Here is a 22,137-nt window from a genome sequence, read left to right on the forward strand (position 1 = left end):
ATCGTTCTTGAATCGAAAACCTGTGAATCGAATCGCTGCCTACCCAAAGATTCACAGCCCTAATGTAAACCTGTTATATCCTTTAAAGTCTCTGTAAAGGCAATTTAAAAAAAAATCTAAACACATTATAAATGTTAGAAATGTATTGCTCAAACATATTACAAAGACTGTGAACTGTGAAGTACTGAATTGTGGAGTTAGACCGTTAAACAGTTTTTTAAACAGTTATTGCTGTGTTCCGGATTTTTCGGGGGTCTTGATGACACAATGGGGTGCCTGAGCTCCTGGACACGCCCCTACTTGACGCAGTGGAGCCACTGAGGCTGGCCCCTTCACCTAACAATATAAATAGAGCACATTAACATCAGTTTGCCGCTCAATCGCGAGTTACTGTCAGTACTATTAGTTACTACAACCTGCTAGCTAGCTATGCCTTCGTCTTGGAAATGCTATTACCTGGATGCGATCACGTACAAAACAGATCAGTGTCCTTTTTTAAATTTCCGAAAAACTATCACATCAAGAAGAGGTGGGTTAATTTTGATGGAGAGCTGAGGATCACGCCAAAACCCACCTCTGTAGTGATAATTTTATACAGGATAGTTTTATAAACTTTCACCGGAGACAACTGGGATTAACCGATAATCCGCTGTTACTGGTGAATGGGGCCGAACCGACTATCTCCCGCCTCGGCCTTCATCCTCCCGTCGTGCCGACAACTGGTGCCATCATCAGCAGTGCGTGCCCGCCAATGAGTGCAAGTTGCCTTGTGTGCTTATGTTATAATTATAGTAGGTAGTCCTACAGTAACTGGACGACAGCGAAACAGACTGGTTCGATTCCAGTACCGGCAGGAATATGACTGAGGTCTCCTTGCGCAAGGCACCTAAACCCCAATCGCTCTCCGGGCGCCACTCAAGGCTACCCGCTGCTCCGGGTGTGTGTATCCACGTTTGCAGTGTGTGTTCACTACTCACTACTCTGCTCCTAATGTGTGTGCACTTACTTGGATGGGTTAAATGCAGAGGTCAAATTCCAAGTATGGGTTACCATACTTGGCCATCACGTGCCACTTTCACTTTCAAAGAAATTCAAGATTTTGATAGCTTATTTTATGTACTTGCCAGCTTTTTTTATCATTCAAATTTGGCTGGGTGGCTAATAACACATTTTTCTATGGTGTGACAAACTCAGAACACATTTAATTTTGACTTTAAAATAGCATAATATGGGCACGTTACGTTAAATAATTTTACAATGTAACACTATGTAATTTGGTATCGTTGTAGTGAACAGCAGATGAACAGGTCACCTGACACCAACACACACTAAGAAATGTGTGAGTCCATAACTATTTTGTTACCAAATGTGATCAAAATCACAACATCGTGCAAAAGTAAACAAGCTCAGGCATTTAGTGGGCTGCACGTCTTTCCACAATACAACACAATACAATTTTATTTGTATAGCACATTTAAAAACAACTGACGTTGACCAAAGTGCTTAACAAAGCAATAAAAAGGTAGACAATACATGCACGAAACCAACAAATACACGTCAAAGAGAAAAGACGGACACATCAAGGTACATTAAAAGCTAATGAAAAAAGGTGCGTTTTCAGAGAAGTTTTAAAAATTGTCAGAGTTTGGGCAGATCTTATATTTGAGGGTATTCCATAGCTTGGGTCCATAAGCTGTGAAAGCACGGTCACCCCTGTTTTTTAATCTGGTCCTGGGGACATAAAGTAAGTTCGAATCCCCCGATCTTAGGGATCTTGACTTAAATTCTGGGTGAAGCAGTTCAGATAGGTACTGGGGAGCTAGATTCTGTAGAGATTTAAAAACAAAAAGCAAAACTTTAAAATCTATTCGAAATTTAATCTGTAGCCAGTGAAGCGAGATCAGAACCGGAGTAATATGTTCAAATTTACGAATTCCTTTGAGGAGGCGTGCAGTTGCAATTTGGACTAGTTGTAGAAACTCCAATATATAAAGAATTACAATAGTCCAATCTGGATGTTACAAATGCATGCATTGCTATCTCAAAGTGATTACCAGACAAAAATGGCTTAACCTTAGCTAAAAGACGAATATGAAAGAAGCAGCATTTTACCACAGCACGTATCTGCTTTTCAAGGTTAATGTTGTTATCAATCCAAACCCCCAGATTCCGAATACAGTTGGTACTATTAAGGTGACAACGTTTGAAGGTCACAAGCATGTGTACTATGATCACTGGGGCCAAACAGTATAATTTCCATCTTGTTTTCATTCAGACTCAAAAAGTTATCAGTAAGCCATAGTTTCAGTTCATCTATACAGTCCAGTAGTGGCTTTAAGGCAGACTTGTCATCAAGTTTTAGGGGCAAGTAAATTTGGGTATCATCCGCATACAGGTGAAAAGAAACCCCATGTTTAGTAAAAATAGAACCCAGATATAAAGATAAAATATTTCTGGCCCAAGGAGAGAACCCTGCAGAACGCCGGACCCAAGTTTCATTTTAGATGAGCACTGTTTCCCAATGCGAACAGAATAGCTTCTGTTAAACAAATATGAGCAGAACCATTCCAACACCATACCCCTAAAACCTGTAGATGCTTCAAGGCGAGAAATTAAAATATCATGGTCGACCAGGTCAAAAGCAGAGCTGAGGTCCAACAGGACCAGAGCCACAGATTGCCCTGTATCAGTACTGAGCAAAATGTCATTCATAACTCGTAGAAGTGCAGATTCTGTACTATGACGTAGTTTAAAACCAGACTGAAATGTATCGTAAATCTGACTATCAGTTAAAAAAGACTGGAGTTGGCTCAAAACCACTTTTTCTAAAATTTTAGAAATAAATGGTAAATTTGAAATTGGGCGATAGTTGCTTAGAATTGATGGATCCAAACTAGGTCTTTTAAGTTTCGGCAAGACCGAGGCGTGTTTCAGGCTGTTAGGAACAACCCCAGTACAGAGACATTGGTTGATAAAAGACAACAAATCCGAACCGATAGCACATAGAACTTGCTTAAAAAATTTAGTAGGAATCACATCTTGAAAACAGCTAGTAGTTTTTAAAGTTGAAACAATCTCAACCAAAGAGTCAAGGGAAACAGGTTCAAAGACAGACCAAGTAGAAGAACATATAGGAACTTCAAGTGGCATATAAATAGACAGAGACATTTGAGATCTGATCATTGAGATCTTCTCATTAAAGTATATTTCAAAATCTTCGCAGAGAGAATCAGAAATCTCTGGTAACAGATTTGTAGTGGGATTTAGAGCAGAGTCAATTATTGAAAATAAAACATTGGGCCTTTTATTGTTGATTCTAATCAGCTCAGAAAAGTAGTGATTTTTAGCAGCTTTAGCAGCTTGCAAGTATGAAGTTTATGTCTGGTGTCATTAATAGGTAGAAAAAACAGAATCGGAAAGTGATCCGAAATACCAGTATTACTGATACTAATATCTGATACCTGTAAACCACGTGATAGGATTAAATCTAAAAAAATGTCCCTGGATATGAGTGTGACCAGACACCCATTGATCCAGGTCAAAATCGACAATAAGATTCCGAAACTCTTTAGAAAGTGGCTTAGTATCACAGCACACATAAATATTAAAATCACCCAGGATTAGAATTCTGTCAAATCTGGTAACCAAATCCCCCACAAACTCAGTAAATTAATTTAAAAAATCCTTGTTGAGGCGGACGATAAACCAAGGCAAATACTTGAGAATTAGTTGATGTAGGTTGGCCCAGTTGTACTTCGAAAGTATGGCAAGGGACTAGTTGTTAGACCACGGCAGGGATATTGTTTTTTTAAACTGTGACGCTAGTCCCCCTCCACGGCCAGATAGCCGCGGTGAATTTAGGAAAGCGCAATCCTGTGGAACTAATTCAGTGAAAGGACTTAGCTCATCCAGTTTAATCCATGTCTCAGTGATAAATAAGATATCCAAATCCTGCATCGTGAAAAATTGTTTATTAAAAATGTCTTATTCACCACTGACCGGGCGTTGATCAGGGCCACGTTAAGAGATGGTGCAGCTACCTCCAGCTGTGTTGTTCGAGTTAGCAAGTGAAGATTATGATGATTCACTCCACGACGTCAAAAGCTAGGGGGGATGATGCACGAAGGGTCGGATGAGAAACATCCAACAGCGGGTCGAAGCCACCAATAAGAGGGAAAGGACCATGCAAAAGCCCCGGCGAGACGGCGCTCACTGGTTAGCACAGGTCCAACACACACAGCCGAAGACCGTGCCAGAAACTTCAAACGAGCAGCAACTCCTACCCGCTTTCCACGCTTTCTCCGACGCCGTCGTCTCCAGGGAGGGTCAGCAGGATACCAACGCTGTTGTACAAGAAGATGCTGGTACACAGGTGGGGGAGACCGGCAGCACTCTTCAACATTACTCTTGGTTAGATCGATAGCCATACGGATGTTTAGTAATGTTTGACGATCATATACAAATGACAAATTGCAGTCCGAAGTTAGTAGCGACAAACATAAAAACAAACATAAAATCACAAATTTTAGGAGTGAAAAAGAGGGCAATAGACGGCAAGCCACATACAACTGCGCCATCTTGTTCAGACTAGCCACTGAGTCCCGTGTACTTTGTCAACACAGCTGGGAACTTCTGCAAAAAGGTCCTTTAGCTTAAATGTAGATGCTCAAACACATTTAAGAAATACACTGAACACAGCATCACGTGACAAAAGCAAGGCTGCATTTGAAAAGCATGGGTGTGGATCAGTATCCAGCTGTAAACTACATGACATTATGAATTCTGAAGATGGATGAGGTTTTATTTAAAAGTACACAGGAAGAAAACCATCTGGGCTGCATGTTACAGCTCTATTACCAACAAATCATTGAAACCAGGTGACTTCTCATATTTTAACAGTGAATTAAAAAAAAAAAGCACTGAGATAGGGAAGTGAATTTGTTTCACAAAACATTACAGTACAAATATTACAGCATATCCTGGATTTCATAATCGCAGCATTATCAGCATGACCCTGATGTTCACTGGTTGTGAATTTCTCAACACTCAAGACTCCTTGAACAACCACCTTTGACATCAGAGATGGGCAGGATGGTCAGTTAGTCACACATCAACTAGCTAAAGCAATAAATGATTTATGAGAATTTTCACTTAAAAGTCAGCCCTCCATGCTGCTGCTGTGGAACTTTAAAATCGCTATTACATTATTAAAGACAAGTAAATGGTCAGTAATAAATAAACAAATTACAAACAACAGCACAAATAAATACAACAAAACAAAGATACAAATGAAATAAAACAATAGTTTTCATGAATATACCTTTGCGGGGTAAACCAATATTCAGTATCGTATACCTAGGTTACAATTCTGCAATTTTTGCCAGACTGGGTATCAGTCTGGCAGGTCTGATCCAAATCCGATATTGTGCGAATTCATGGTTGTTACCTTTTAGCTCAACAAAAGGCAAAAAGCATTATAAAGCATCATAAAAGGTTTCGTGCACTACATTCCAAGTCTTCCCAAGCCATTTGATAGCTTAAATATAAGGGACAGACAAATATCTACGTCGTTAACGTCGAAACTCTTCCCTCTGCCGTGGTTGTCAATTATTCTCCATTCAGCATTCAAATAGCAAATCATTGTTAGGTTACGACAGTCAGTAAAGCATGGAAAAACTGATTCAATGCTCCCATTATTAGGCTATACTTGATCTGTAGATAAAGGTCTGTGGATTAACATAATAGGACTTTATCTTGCCGGAGATTATTGCTGTTTCTAGGGGAATGTTTACACCTGGTCACTTAATGCGTTTTTACTGATCAGATAGCAATCTGATTTATCAAAACGATTCCATTTACACCTGGTCACATAAATGTGTTTTCGCAAAACGGATATAAATCCGATCTTCAATTCCCGCTCTACATGCAGATTTATTGGAGTTCACATCACCGAAAGCAACAGATATGAGCTGCAATTTATTGATCATCAGCTAATTTCAAAATCAAAGACCACAATAGGAGAGAGCGGCAACAGCACTGGTGAGATCATTTTCTTTACCTTTAAAGTAGATGATTGTGTTTTAAGCGTCTGCAACTTTTCACTTTGATTTGCGATAGTTTGCACGTTGGCTTGATGAAGAGATACTTAGCTGCTCATCTGCGGTGATGCGTGCGGCAGTAACCCTGTCATATCTGGCTATGACATAACATATAGCCTATACCACGCTCTCACACGTTTATTTTGTAGCATTGATGGGAGTAAACTGCATATGTGGTTTCAACAACCAGATGCATTTTTTTACACTTGTCCAGTTTCATCTGGAATGCGGCCCAGACCTCCTCCTGATGTGGTTTGAGCGATTCCGTTTCGGAGGGCGTTTACACCTATAAACAGCCCCTAAATGATGTGGTAGTCGCTACCGTGTGTCTGTTAGATCACAACACCGGAGAAGACTATGAATTGACATCACGAACACAGAAGGCGTGTGACGGTATCAAATTTCAAAAGAACTCTATAATTTGTGTGTGTGTATGGTTTTGTTGTATTTAAATGTTCAAAGTAAACAAATGTTGCACAGATTAAAGTGCAAAAGAACTATGGAGAACAATTGGTAACACTTTACAATAAGGTCTCATTAGTTAGCATTAACAATGAACAATAGCTATTGCTACATTTGTTGGTTAATAAAATATGCAACTGATCTAAATGATGTTAGTTCATGTTAGCTCAGACCCATTAAATAATATTAACAGACAACTTTTGATTTTAATAATGTATTAATAGGGAAAATGTTGAAATTAACTAACTGAAATTAAATAATAATAGAAGTATTTTTTATTGTTAATTCATGTTAACTATTGAATTAACTACTGTTAACTAAAGGAACCTTATTGTAAAGTGTTACCGAACAATAATAAAGAATTGTAGCTGCGTTTACATTGCAAGGCTTATTAATGCACAGATCAGATTTTTTTTTTTTTTTACCATATAACATTTTTTGTTTGATAAGTTTGATTGTTTACATTCACTTTAGACGCCTGGTATCTGATATCTGTGTTTACATTAATACCCAGCCAAAATGATTCTGTGGAAAATCGCTTTAAGCAATGTGACATGGTTGACCCCTCGGGTTTTTAATGGCCGTGCTATCAAAATTAATTATATAATTCACGGCAGGTTGTACCATTATTACTTGCCAGTATGGATAACTTAAAAGTTGTCATGGATGTTTGTGGTGCACAAATTGACTTAAAAAGCAGATTTTTTTGTGCCAGTGTAAACTCACTATCTAGTCCAGACAGTTAAACTGTAAAAAAAAATTGTTTGAAAATAAACAGCCATTAAGTCAGGTATATTAAGTATTTAGTGCCGTGATGAACACCATAGTGGATACCAAAATCTGATTGGCTGTTTAAAACATTTATATACTGTTCAGTAATGGAAAGTAGCACCGGGGTAAAGGCTGTTCCATAAGCGCCATCTACTGTTAGAGAGTGAGTGTGCATTTCCATTCATTGCGTTTCTTTCACTCATTCTGCCATTCAGCTCATGCGTATTGGAGTTGTTCACATAGAGAACGCATGCCTATTTGACGCAGTATGCATGCAATGTTATACATTTTAACTGGTTGATGGGAAAATATTCTAAAATGTATTAAAAAAAATGTTTTATTCGTAATAAGAATGAGTCATGGTATTTTTGAAGTGACCACAATAAGAATTCTGTGCATGCTCATTATTGTCATAGGCCCCTATATCATATTACCGTATATCGGCATGTTTAGCGCACAGTAGCGTAACAGACATCTGGGAGGGTCCGGGGGTCTACCGGGATTTGCGGGATAGTGCCCGCAAATAATATCCCGGAAAATGAGCGTGCAAGAGAGAAGCCCCGTTTCCAACTGGTTTCAATAATTATGGGGATAAGAGATATTGATTTGAGATGAAATTGTTTTAAAATCGTACCTGTTTGTTATCTAATAATCAATTACAGTGTACAAAACAATCGTCGCAAAATGGCAGAAGCAGCGTTTGCAAGAAACAAAAGAGAGCGAGTCCACGATACCGGATGACAATTAAATAACTGTACACAAAGTTTCAGTTTTAATGTTTTATTAGCTCACCAATTGCAAACCTTCCACGAGGAAAAAGTTTTCAAGCAAGCATAAACAGTTTTTTACCAGTTTTTACCAGTTGTTATCAGGGTATAACATATACCTCTGGAATGGAGTGATTGACCAATCAGAATCAATTATTCCACACAGCTGAAATCTCCAGTAACTAACATTTAAACATCTCCAGTAACTAACATTTAAACATATGAAGAGAAAAAGCTCATGTTGTTGGATAATACACTAGGAGTTGTACGCACAACATCTATTCTCTCTGTGCCCAGAGCACTGGGCGTTGTTACTGCATGTTGCTTTAAAACCCATTGTTCTTCACCCAGGATGCACATAAGCTATTTGTGGCGCTCTGTATTGGAACCTTTGATATTATGATAGTTTTGCACTCTGAAAGATTATTAATAGCCTATCTGTTTCTGTCATATCTTGTTGCCCCTTTTAAAACCTGTGCAAAGCATTTAAAATAAATGCATTTAAATGTTATATTATTTTCTACAAATAGTTTTTCATGTATTTCTTTTAGGAACACACAGTAATTTGTAAATAGTTTTTTTCATTAACATTTTAACCAAATTTAGCATTACACTTATACGTTCACTTTTTACCCATAACATTTTTTTTTTGTTTTACTAAATGTTAAGATTTTATAGTTATAAACTTAAAGTTATAAACCTCACTGTACTAGTCAGAATGTTAAACTCCTGTTGTGTGTGCACTCTTCCAGTTACAACATGCTGAAACACAGGCAACTAAAGCACAAAGAATTCACAACATTCTATAGCAGGGGTATTCAATTAAAGTTCCAAGAGGTCCAGCTCTATATGTCCATCCCAGCAGAGGTCCGGACAATACTTTTTTGGAACAGTTATATTTCCATCAAGGTAGCCCATAGTATAATTTGAACAAAAAACAACAAAAAAAAAAACCATAAACATTCAAAGTGTTAAATGGGCGCAGAGAGCCAAAACAGTGATGTCTAAGAATTTTTTACCAAAATTTACCAAAAAAGTACATATTTCTCCCAACTGGATATGAATATTAAAAATTTAAAAGGTTATTTTTATTTTACATTTAGACACCTTTGTGTATGGCACTTAGAAGGTCTTGAGACTGAGAAAACCTACAGGGGATTTTCCTCTTAAGAAAAGTATGACTAGCCGATCAGACCTCAGGTACCACGGAACATTAAAATCTGTGTTTGTATGGTCGTCATGAAACAGCTTCACAGTCTTTTCCACACAGTATCATTTACAATTATTATCATAATTCAAATTATCACAGAAGTACTGTGCAGGAAGTGTAAAAAGATTGGATAAGCTTATCTGAGCCAATTTGAGGTCTGTGAAATTGAATTACTAGAAAATAATGTACTGTATACATGGAATATTCAGCTTGTACTCCCAGCATTACAAACAGAGTGAATATCCCCCTGTTTTACAGACAAGGCTTAAGCCTAATTCCAGGCTAAAATGCATGTTTGAGCTGTTTTAACTGAAAACAACTTGCACTGACTTATCTTAAAATATGCCACTGTTTTATCTCAAGGTGCCATGTTTTTTTCTAAGGCATGTTTTTAAAAGCTGCTTTAATGCCCTAATTTAACTAAGGCCTAATCCTGGCTTAATCTAAGCCATGTCTGTTAAACCAGGCCTATATCTACTTCTGATTCACAGACTTGTGTTGTGGATTTGGTGGTTGACGGGTCTTTTGTATCCATCCTGCCCTGGGAAAGCAGTTACTAGGTCTGATTTTCGAAGAAATTGATGGCAAAATTTTGGAAGATACCTTAGAGCACCTTAAAACATTAACATGTGCTCTTGACGCACTTCCCACATCTTTCTTCAAAAAATGTGTTACACTGTTTAAAAGCAGATCTCCTAGAAGTGGTAAATGCCTCACTTCTCTCTGGGAGTATTCCAAACTCCCTGAAAACTGCAGTTGTCAAGCCCCTCCTGAAAAAGAGCAATCTGGATAAGACCATATTAAACAACTATAGACCGATCTCAAATCTTCCTTTTATAGGCACGATCATTGAAAAAGTTGTCTTCAATCAGCTGAACAAATTCCTAAGCTCAAATGGATATTTTGACAATTTTCAATCTGGTTTCCGATCGCATCGCAGCACAGAGACAGCGCTCAAAGATAACAAACGATATTCGCTTAAATACGGATACAGGCAAATTATCAGAGCTGGTACTACTCTACCTCAGTGCTGCATATGACAATGTCGATCACAACATACTTTGGTGCAGGCTGGAAAACTGGGTCGGGTTTCTGGGATAGCCCTAAAATGGTTCAGGTCATACTTAGGGGGGAGAGATTATTATGCGAGTATAGGAGACCATATGTCTGAATGGACATCCATGACATGTGGAGTCCCTCAAGACTCAATTCTTGCGCCACTCCTATTCAACCTGTATATGCTCCCAATGAGCCAAATAATGAGAAATAACCAAATCGCTTACCACAGCTATGCAGACAACACACAGATCTACTTAGCCCAATCGCCTAATGATTACAACCCCATTGACTCCCTGTGCCAATGCATTGATGAAGTAAACAGTTGGATGTGCCAAAACTTTCTTCAATTAAACAAAGACAAAACTGAAGTCATTGCATTTGGAAACAAAGATGAAGTTCTCAAGGTGAATGCATACCTTCACTCTAGGGGTCAAACAACTAAAAATCAAGTCAGGAATCTTGGTGTGTCTCTAGAGTCAGACCTTAGTTTCAGTAGTCATGTCAAAGCAATAACTAAATCAGCATACTATCCCCTGAAAAATATTGCAAGAATTAGATGCTTTGTTTCCAGTCAAGACTTAGAGAAACTTGTGCATGCTTTCATCACCAGCAGGGTGGATTATTGTAATGGACTCCTCACTGGCCTTCCCAAAAAGACCATAAGACAGTTGCAGCTCATACAGAACGCTGCTGCTAGGATTCTGAGCAGAACCAGAAAATATGAACATCACACCAGTCCTCAGGTCTTTACACTGGCTGCCAGTTACATATAGGATTGATTTTAAAGTATTATTACTGGTATATAAATCACTAAATGGCCTAGGACCTCAATACATTGCAGATATGCTTACTGAATATAAACCCAACAGATCACTCAGATCATTAGGATCACATCAGGTAGAAATACCAAGGCTTCACTCTAAGCATGGCGAGTCCGCCTTTAGCTACTATGCCAGGCGTAGCTGGAACAAGCTTCCAGAAGAGATCAGATGTGTTCCTACAGTCACATTCAAATCCAAACTCAAAATACATCTGTTTAGCTGTGCATTTACTGAATGAGCACTGTGCCACTGTTCGTCAGACTGTTTGTACTGTATTTAATTTATTTTTTTCTTCAAAACTGTTTTAATTATTCTGATTTCTTTTGATTATTATAAAGCTGCAGTCGGCAAGTCTGGCAGATTGAGTAGACTTAGGCAAAATTTTGAATATTTACAACTCTCATGTCCCTCCCCCACTATCAACGAATACCCTCCCACCGAGTTCGTGCTCGTCACTGCGTGTGCAACAGATTTTCTGTGAACGCACCCGTCTCATCAGCATCAATCAACAGTAGCTTTACTACTGTTCTTACTCTCGTAAGAAAGATAGAGTAGCATTGATTCTTCCAAAAAGGCGAACTTTATCCCTTCATCTGGACATGTTTATCCACCTAACGTTACGTTCACACGGATTTCAGTGCAAACAAAGCTAACGAACCTGCCCAACAAGTGCTAACGTTAGCTGTCCATACCAACACATTTGGGAAAACATACTTAGATTACTAACATAACACTAAGAAATAAAGTAACTGGTTGATAAAGCACAATTACCTGTTGCAAGCTGTGCATCCAGCTTGAACCCAATTAAATCACGTAAATCTCTCCACGTTTCAAATGCCGATCCGATGTTGATCCTGGTTTATTTACGGGCACGGTCGCATTCTTTCTTTACTTCTTTCTTTTCAGCAGGTGTTTTCTTTTCCTGTGTTGTTTTTGACTTCCTAGCTCTTGAGATTAACCGAGGAATTGGAATCTTTACCGCCATCACTCTTCCTTACTGCGCGAACTTCAGGCATGTGCATGTGATTGTAACCTGTGCAAAGGGTGGCATGTGCACGACCTGTGATTGACAGTCAGATCTCACACCCCCCTGCGCTGATTGGACCCGATGATCCGGGAGCTGTGGATTTTTGCAAAACAAATAACACGCTCCAGGTGGAGTTAGAAGCTCGTTTTTTTTTTTTCTAAAACCACTTTATTTATGTTGTTCTGTCGGATTATAGTGTCGGATTATCACTGAATATGATCAAAAAAAATTTGCCAACAGCAGCTTTAATTTCTTCTATGTAAAGAACTTTGAATTACCACTGTGTATGAAATGTGCTATATAAATAAACTTCCCTTGCCTTACAGCACTTATGAATGCCATTCCAGTAATGCTGTGCTTTCTCAACCCACAGCCAGGCTGGTAACATATTCAAAAGCCCACATTTTTGTTGGTTGGATGTTCGTCAACGACATTCCCTACATGACCACTCAGTTCCTGCTACATTCTTCATAGTGGACAAAGAGACACCACTCATGGGGAGGGACCTAATGTCTGCACTGCATGTGAGGATTTAAAACAATCAATTCCTGCGTCTTAATGTCCTTCCTCTGTCTGCTTCTCTTGTGCCTGTCTTTCAGTGCACTGTTGCTGAGTCAACTGAGTTTAGATGTGCTAAAAACTTTATACGTGTAAAGCTGGATGAAACCATCACACCTGTGTGCCAAAAACTTTGCGGCTGCCACTCTCTGTTTGTAGTGCTGTGTCAGAGGAATTAAATGTTTTTGATTCATGTAAGGGTGGCGCTGCCAATAAAGCACCTAAAAGCTGTCACAAGAACTGGCAAAAATAATGATTATGAATACAACAAATATAGCAAGGAGACATTTTAATTGTTTATTAATAAACAAGTGTTTTCAGTCAGTGTCAGCCAAAGATGAAGTTGACGATGCTGACTCGCGATCTTCAGTGAGCGCGTGCCAGAGAGAAATGCACATTTCATACGATTACATGAGTCTGTCTGTCTTTCGTTTTGAATTGTTCTGTTTAAAAGTAGACATTTCAATATAGATATATTTCAATTCTCAGGTCTATACGCTGAGTTTCGGCTCATGAGACGAGCTCCAGTTCACCCGCAGGCGCCTCAGTGTCGAGATTATCTATCGTCTGCTAAATTTACTTCTTATAAATTAAATCCAGGCAAATGGCTGATGAAACATTGATTAAAATTAAGATACAATTAATACAAAACGAAATTCACTTTGAAACGAAAGGTTTTGTGCTTTCTGTTTGATGTCTATGTGAAAGTTTCAAAGCATTAGTGCCGCTTTCAGAGCGCTCACGTCCGTAGTGCTGAACTGTCGCGTCTGTAACATTGCTTTTTCCTCATAAATGCAAACACGAAAAATAAAATAAAATAAAATAAAATGAATATTTTATGTAGCCTGTGGAGACTGAGAGCCAACCCTTCTTCATCCGGTGGGTAGTAGCCTACTTGTGATTTGCGCAGTGTAATTCACAGAATTGATTTCTCTGCTACAAGCCTCTGTCACGTATTGTGTGAGCTTGTGACTATTGCAAGCGCGCAGCTGAGAAGTCCTGATTATATTGTCTGCTATATTTAGGCCTTCTTATTTATTAAGGCAATTGGTTGATGAAACATTGATTAAAATGCGTGGCGCGAGCGATCTCCGACAGTAAACTGATTCTGCTTTGTCTAGGGTAAACAGCTGTTGCGACGCGAGCAGTAACGGCCGCGTCCGGTGTAGACACAGTTTTAAAGCTCATTCTGCCTGATAACGCTACGTTACAACATCAAGCAATATTCCAAAAATGTATATAATTATAATTCAATTCAATTCAATTCAAATTTATTTGTATAGCGCTTTTCACAATACACATTGTCTCAAAGCAGCTTTACAGAAATTGCATTTCGGAAATGTACATAGAAAAATACAGTTAGTTAATCAAGTATTAATTTATGGCATAACATATCGCCGGATTTGAGTCGTCTCTTCACAGGCGTCGAGTCGTCTCTTCACAGGCGTTGGGGCATCTGAAGTCTCCGTGAGAACACTTTATATAGGGCCATTTTGCATTAAGAGTAGCCTAGTTTCACGTTTAGTACATTTTGCTTACTAATTATTTAAAATAGTATAAAAGTACTGTACATATGTAATTAAAAACGTTTTCATTATGATATTATTCATTTTACTTTAGTAAAAAGATCTGAGTTCTTCCTCCACTGGTAGAGATTAGAGGAATTAAGAGTAAAAATAGAAGATAATAAGGTTTTGTCAGTGACACTTTTTATATATTTGTTGATACAAGTTATGACTAAATTAAAAGACAAAGTCGTCGTTAGTGAAGATTATGCAACAGTATTTAGAATATAATATAATATAACATGCAATGCAAACTAGTTTGGTTACAGCTCAGCTGTATAATTCTCATTCTATCATTCCCCCTGCCTCCATTACATATCTGTGTCACACAAGTGTTTGATTACCACATTTGAGTGATCATTGCAAAACGTGTTTATAAAATATATTTATTCTGTTTATAGCTACTGTGTAAAGTACCCATCAAAAGTTTGTACACACCAATAGGAAAGTGTCCAAACTTGTGACTGGTATACTGTACTATAATACACATAAATAATATTGATACTGTATTATAATATACACATAAATAATAATATACACATAATAATCGGTATCAGGCTTTTTTTACTCCCTAATATCGGTATCGGCCCCCAAAAATCCATATCGGTCGGGCTCTACAATCCATTGTATCCAAAGATTCAGTTTGCAAGCAGCAGAAAGTCACCTTCATGCGATACACATACAGTAAACCAAAGTGCACATAAAAGCACCAAATAAATAAAATACACAATATATTGACCCGCGTTCTGTTTTCTATCATGCACTGTGCATGTTTGTGATGACGTAAGATGCACGCAAGTACACCAGGCTTTGATAGAATCAAGTTGAGAGTGAATCCAGACCAAAGCTGCGGGGAGCACCGGAAACAATTGTGAGGGGCAGTGCCAGTAGTCGAGAAGCGAGCAGAGAAAAACTGGATTTTTCATGGACAAAGTAAAAGGTACTCCTCTCAGAAAATGTACAAATAAAGATACTTTTAGATATTTAATTGCCATTTGGAGCACTGTGATCGCTAGATGAGGGCTTAATGAACATATTTTGTGTGAAAACCTAAAATTCGACCAAAATTTACATTTTTCACTTGTTTGCCTGTAGCTTGTATTTAGCCTGTGTGCATTCGACACTTTTTGCCAGCACAGGTCACAAATATGTAACGTGACTTCTAAAACAACAAACAAGGAGAACCACATTTCCCTTGTCATAAACATTATCTACTGCCATACCACCACAATCCAATGCAAAAACAAGACTTTAATGTTTTCTCTGCCATATAAAACATTTTACATATTGTACTAAGAAAAACAGTGCCCATTGGTGCATTGTTAGGACATGTGTCAACCTAAAAATGGACCGTAATCACACAGGCTTTCGTAAGATCTTCTTTTAGGGATGTGCAAAACTGCATGCTTACAAATTTCGTCAAGTTGTCGGAAGAATTTTGAAATAGGTAGTTTGGCAGATTTTTATTTACTCCATTGACACTCCATTATTAACACTCAAAGTGTATTAGAACGTCTCAGTGTGGCCCAGGCTCTGTAGCTCCTGATCCTAAACAGTGCAAAAAAACAAAAACACTTTGAGCCCATGTAAATATTTACAGTGAGGAACTTCCTAACACCCATTACTGTCATTACCAAGGAAATGGAAAGGTGGGACGAGCAGCAGATCGACAGCGAGATTAAGAGAGATGTCAGGTCACTGCTGAACATGACTCCCTACTGCATGCTTAGAAAAGTTGACCTCTACATACAACAATGTAACGTGTGATTATTTAGAAGTCATGTCTTCAGGACTGCAATGAACAGCCTTGTATTGAAGAATTTTTTAATATGTGCCATTGTCTTGTTAGTAATCTCTCACTGTCGTCACGTTATAACTGAAAACTGACTCTTACTGCTATGTTCTGCAACTCTGCAGCTTGTGGCCAAGTGGCCAAGTGATGTAATTTGTGTACAGCCGAACAGTGTAACACAGGTAAAACCAACTAACGCAGCAAAACTAGTTAGGATGCCTAATTCAGGGTTCCCACTCTAAACCAAATGTCAAATTCCCTGACTTTTCCCTGACTTTCACTGACTAAAAAGATGAATTTCCATGACCTATAATATGAAAGTAAAATAATGCCAAATGTTTTTTAAACAAAAAGCCTGTTGAATTGCAGATGGAAATTAGCCTAAGGCTATAATCTGACGTATTTACATTTGTGAAAATGTTCATTAATATGTATTGTCCCTTTTGTTTTTTCAAAAAAAAAATTTAAAAAAAATTGTACTACTTGAAAAAATATGCATTGCATTTTAATGCTTTGTATTTTTAGGGTTTGCATTTTTATGGGCTGAAATTTAGCATGGTTGAATATTTAAGCTGTGAATATTTAAATTCAAAACATTTCAAACACACTTTCATTAGTCAAATTTCAATAATCCATATTCACCTTTCATATTTCACTTCCAAAATATTCAAACTGATTATAAATACAACCTATAATATTCAACAGGCGGATTGAACAAATTCAGTGGTTCAAATTCGACAGTAAATTCAACATTGACGTCCAGGAACTGCAGGAAACGCAGTAGATTACTGAGCATAATCTCCTTCTGCTGTCAGTCGACCTCACCAGCAGGGGGTGAAAGCGCGTGTTGTTGACGAAGACCGAGCAACAGTTAGTTAGAGCAAGCCATTCATTCATAAAAACTCATTTACAACAATGTAAGTGTATCTGTGACTATTATGTTTTATGTGAAATTCTGTGTCTTCACGATTACTTTTCCTGTGTAGCCTACATGCATCTCTACCGTGAACGAGATTATAATGTTATTCCACCGATACGGATGTATACAGATCCAATGTTACATTTGAGTTTGACATATCTATTGGTTGTTTAGTTGCCTCAACCTTATATTGCGGCAATTGTGCTTCATGCAGTAGCTACTAGGGTTTCCCTCAATACGTCAGGATTCCCCTGCTGGACATATAAAGCGCTTAACGTAGCTTAATGGACTAATACAGTGATATAAAATACCAAACTCGCAGGCAAGCAGAAGCACTCAGAATATGAACTTAACGCCCAAAGTTTAAAGCTGCGCGTTTCTCAGTGATACTGGCATAAGTTGGCTTGACATTGGACATTCGCACATTTAAGGACCGTCTCTAAAGTAACACACGACATTGGTAAACACGTTTCTAACTTCAATAGCATTTGAAGAGAACAACTTGCAGTCATAAAACCAACTGTTAAGTGTTCATGTAGGTGTCAGGCATAATGCGCAATTTATTCAAATAAATTGAAGTTTGCTATTGAAGTTAGAAACGTTTAGGCCTATAGGACTACCAATGTTACTTTAGAGACGGTCCCTACATGTGCGAATGTCAAGCCAATTTTAAATTTAGTCTTTTAGCAGACGCTTTTATCCAAAGCGACGTAAGTTTCAGTTAAACTAACAATATAGGACAACAATATGAAAGTGGTATGACCCTTCCCAGATTAACGTGTATGTAGGAATATTAACATGTATGTGGGCATACTTATACATACATCCCAATAAGGTGCGAGTTTGGTATTTTATATCACTGTATTAATCCATTAAGCTACGTTAAGTGTTTTGTCCTGATGGAATGGGAATCCTTGAGTATGATCAGGTATTGAGGGAAACCGATTATAATCCCGTTCATGTTAGAAAAAGTTGATAACATGTAGCCTAATGCTGCGTTCACACCGGACGCGAATAGCACGTCAAATTCGTGCCTACCACGTCTAGTTATACGCTTGACAACTTTGAATCCATTCACGGGTTTCGATTGTGACGCGCGTAAATTTCGCTTCAAACTTTTGTTTTTTTACGCGCGTCAATTTCGCTCTTGACGCGCGTAAAAAAACAAAAGTTTGAAGCGAAATTTACGCGCGTCACAATCGAAACCCCGTTGGCGGCCATCTTTTTTATGTTGATCGAGCATTCACCGAGAGAGTCACAGCTCTGTATTTGCCATGGAGAGCAGAACGGCGGCGTAGGGGTCATCGTCGCCGTATTTGTGTCCACCTGACCTTTTGACCCAGTGTGGCGAGTTTCACCATTTGCTCGCTCCAGGAGCTGCGCCTGGATGACAGCCGCTTTCAGCGGTACTTCCGCCGGTCCCGCGCCCAGCTTGATGACCTGTTGTCCCGCATCGGAGCGAGGATCACCCTCGCCCTCATCCACCTAATCTGTCATTTATTTTTGTTTTGATGATGGAGCCAGCCTCCAAAAGTGATTAATCTGTCCTGTGATTTTTTTCTCTCTCACACACAACACTGTCCAGACATGAACGTATAATGCAGTATGTTTGTCTTCACATTATAATAATATTTAATATAATCTAGATATGGAATAAATAGCATTCAATACAAAATGAATGTCTATATATTGAAATCAAGTTTTATGTGATAAAATAGTTGCTTTGTTGTGCATTAGAACCATTACAAAATAATGTATTGAAGCATCCAGATACTTCACCACGTGACAGCAGCAAGCAGCTAGGCTTCTGATTGGTAAACGCGGCGCGAATTGACGCCAAAGTTCAGATTTTTCAACTTGGGCGGCAGACGCGAATTCGCGTCAAACGCGTGAATGCACAAAATGCACCATTCGCGCGTAACGCGCCAGACGCTCAATTCGCGCCATTCGCGCGAACTCGACGCGCGAATGAGGCGTATTCGCGTCTACCGCGCCGCGCTACACGCCTCATTCGCGCCGCAGGAATTTTTTACGAGCGTAACGCGTCTTTGCATTGACTTAACATTGAAATCACTCGCGCCTGACGCGCTATTCGCGTCCGGTGTGAACGCAGCATAAGGCTACACAGGGAAAGTAACAATGAAGTTAATGAATGAAACATAAAAAACAGCTTTTGTGCCTTTATCATTTTTTCCGCATATATACTGACCCAGATAATCATCACAAAAAACTTAATGCATGCTCAATTGTTGTAAATGAGTATTTATGAATGAATGTCTTGCTCTAACTGTTGCTATGTTCTTCGTCAACAACACGCGCTTGCGCTCTGGTGGTGAGAATTGGTATAGAAAAATTACATTTTGATAAATGGAAACTAAAATTTAAAGCAACAAACTAAATTCCCTGATATTCCATGACTTGGACAAAAAATATATAAAATTCCCTGACTTTCAATGTCTGGAATAGACCTTTTAAAATTCCATGACATTCCAGAAATTCCATGACCCGTGGGAACCCTGCTAATTCAAGAAATGGGAGCAAATGATGAATATGAAAAAAAATATATATTAACAAATATAAAATAATTATATGTTTTGCCATATTGCCCAGACATAATAGCATCCCTATATGTAGTATTATTCTAATTTTATTTATTGGTTAAATGCAAGAATTATACATTATTTTAGAGGGGGGGGAATTCCCTTACAAAGGTAAAAATGCCCATAACAGGTAACAATCTAAAAACTTATTGGAAAAGTTAATAACTGACCTCACCATGAAAGACAGCACTTCGACAACTGGTCCGCAACACTGATTTCACCACCTTGCAACAAAGAGGCTTCTGTCCACCTCTGCTTTTACATGGATCAAAATAAACAAGAGAAGAGAAGAATCATGAGCTCTCAGGTGCTCTGTTGGAACATGTTCAATCTTTGCAATTCTCCTCAGGCACTTAAAACCATGATTTACTTTACAGGAACCAGGGCTGTATTTACAAAGAATTTTATCTTATGACTAGGAGTCCTCTGAAGAGTTCCTTGCTAGGAGTTTTAGCTTAAAACCTATTACCTTTTTTACCCATTTACTAACACACACACACACACCGTAGTTGTTGGTAGACATCGGGAAGCGCAGACAGACATAAGAATGTACTATAGATATATAAGAATATACTATAGATAGATTTAAAAGAGAGAGAGAGAGAGAGAGAGAGAGAGAGAGAGAGAGAGAGAGAGAGAGAGAGAGAGAGAGAGAAATATATAAATATATAAAATACAAAAACTATAAATAGAAATCAAAAATGACAGTAAAGATACTTTATTTATCTGGACTGTACTTGAAAATCAGGCCTGAGCTCTCCTGATCATTCTTGTTCCTCATTGATCCTGATCCGACTCAAATCTCCCCTCAGTGATCAATTAAGCCAACTCAATACAATCCAGTTGAGTCTTGTCAGTATATTTTAAAACAATAACACTGTCAGTTCATCAAGTCAGATGTAAAGTTTTTATCCATCCATCCAATGACATTATGCAAAGGCAATTGGCAGGGCTTGCCTATTTGTTTTGTGTAAACATAAAAAGTTAGGCTCTAGATTTTAGCAATTTTATACAAACACACGCAAACACGTACAAGTAATTAGACCCATTGGGTTCTCCTAAATAATTTCACTAAATATTCCAAAGGCTTCTATAAACAAGCACAGCTTGTAAAGGCCACAAGGGTCCAATCCAAGAATGATATTAAACCCTCATAGGTATTAGGCATTCATTTGCACCACTGAAATGCCTGAATCATTTATCATAATGTTTTACTGTTTACCAAAGCTTACAAATGATAAGGGGCCATATGTATAAAGCGTACATTTTTTGTCTTAAGTGTGTCAAAATTCTAAGAATAATGTAATCTTACTCTTGTTACTAGACTTAAGAATAAGTTTTATTCATAAAGTGTTAAAGTAACACTAGGTAACTTTTCAACCTTCATAATATATTTCCAAGTCTCTTGTGATGGTACATCGACTTACAATAGGTTGAATGACACGTCTGCCATAGCCTGACGGGGTCTGTAGCGTTTTTACTCTTACTTTTAAACTTCGGGTTTCGGGTAGTAACCGGCGAACAAAGAGAACTACAAAATTCGACTGCTTTACGGCATATACTTCACTTCCACCACCACCGCCACTTCCTTACGTGCGAGCCAAATGTTATAGTCATGGCCGAAGCAGCACAGAAAAACAAGAAAGCAAAGGTTTTATAGGAGCAAAGCAAAAAGAGAAAAAGAGAAAGTGATTGCGTTAAAGGTAGAACGAGGATCAATATTGGGCCAGCGTTTTCTCGCTGGCGTGAGTTGAAGGAGGAGGAGGGGTGCCCGACCGATGCGGACTTGGCTGTCATGCTTTTGGACTACTAAGTATATTGCTTGCATACTATCTCTTTGTTTTTTTGTCTGCCTGACTATGTTATGGAAGCTATCTTATCCTCCGTTTATCTTCATGAATCAAGTAATGATAGTAGAGTAGCAAATTATCAATCTGGTAGCTAGTAAACGATATTCTAGTTTTTGATGGTTAGCTATCTCTAGCATTCTCGTTCTGATTTGAACTTTGCAATCGATGAAATGCAAATAGCAAATGTTTGACTTAAAAAGTGTACTCTACTCAACATGTACAAAGAAAAAATCAAATGAAAGCCTATGTCTAAACGGCATGTAAAAGTTTGGTAGGGGCTACATTCTTGCAAGTAAATATATAAGATGTACAAAATCATATTTTAGGATACCTAACATGTCTATGATATTTGTTTATTTGTCTTGCCTCAAGCTATAATGCAAATCGATTTGTAAAATTTGCAGATTCATTTATGGTAGCTTGATATTATAATATTGACGATATATGGTTATTATCTACCACTCAAAGATTGCATTGAAGTATCATATAGATTCAGTAAAACGGAAACCAATAGACTAGGCTACTATAATGACGCTGGCTTGTAAACGTGATCATCGCGATCATTTGTCGTTAGAAAAAAAATAAAACCCATGAAATTATATTCATATGACATGCTGAAATAAATGCCACTGTACCTG

General features: G+C 38.2%; 1 protein-coding gene across 5 annotated transcripts in view; it reads right to left on the reverse strand.

Moving 5' to 3' along the window:
* The window catches only part of LOC143738227 (supervillin-like), a 196,364-nt gene that overhangs the window by 171,101 nt on the left and 3,126 nt on the right, over positions 1-22,137 (reverse strand). The window contains exons 2-3 of one of the 5 annotated variants that reach the window (XM_077230246.1): positions 19,820-19,901; positions 15,750-15,886 (exon numbers count right to left, since the gene is read on the reverse strand). The exons of 2 other annotated variants lie outside the window; for them this stretch is intronic. The gene's annotated coding sequence lies outside the window, so the exon portion shown is untranslated. The remainder of the gene's footprint in view (positions 1-15,749; positions 15,887-19,819; positions 19,902-22,137) is intronic. 2 more of the 5 variants (XM_077230244.1, XM_077230245.1) reach the window with 2 other exon arrangements.

This window comes from Siphateles boraxobius, unplaced genomic scaffold (assembly GCF_051911475.1).
Source record: "Siphateles boraxobius isolate OS27281-9 unplaced genomic scaffold, OSU_SipBor_1 140, whole genome shotgun sequence".
NCBI lineage: Eukaryota > Metazoa > Chordata > Actinopteri > Cypriniformes > Leuciscidae > Siphateles > Siphateles boraxobius.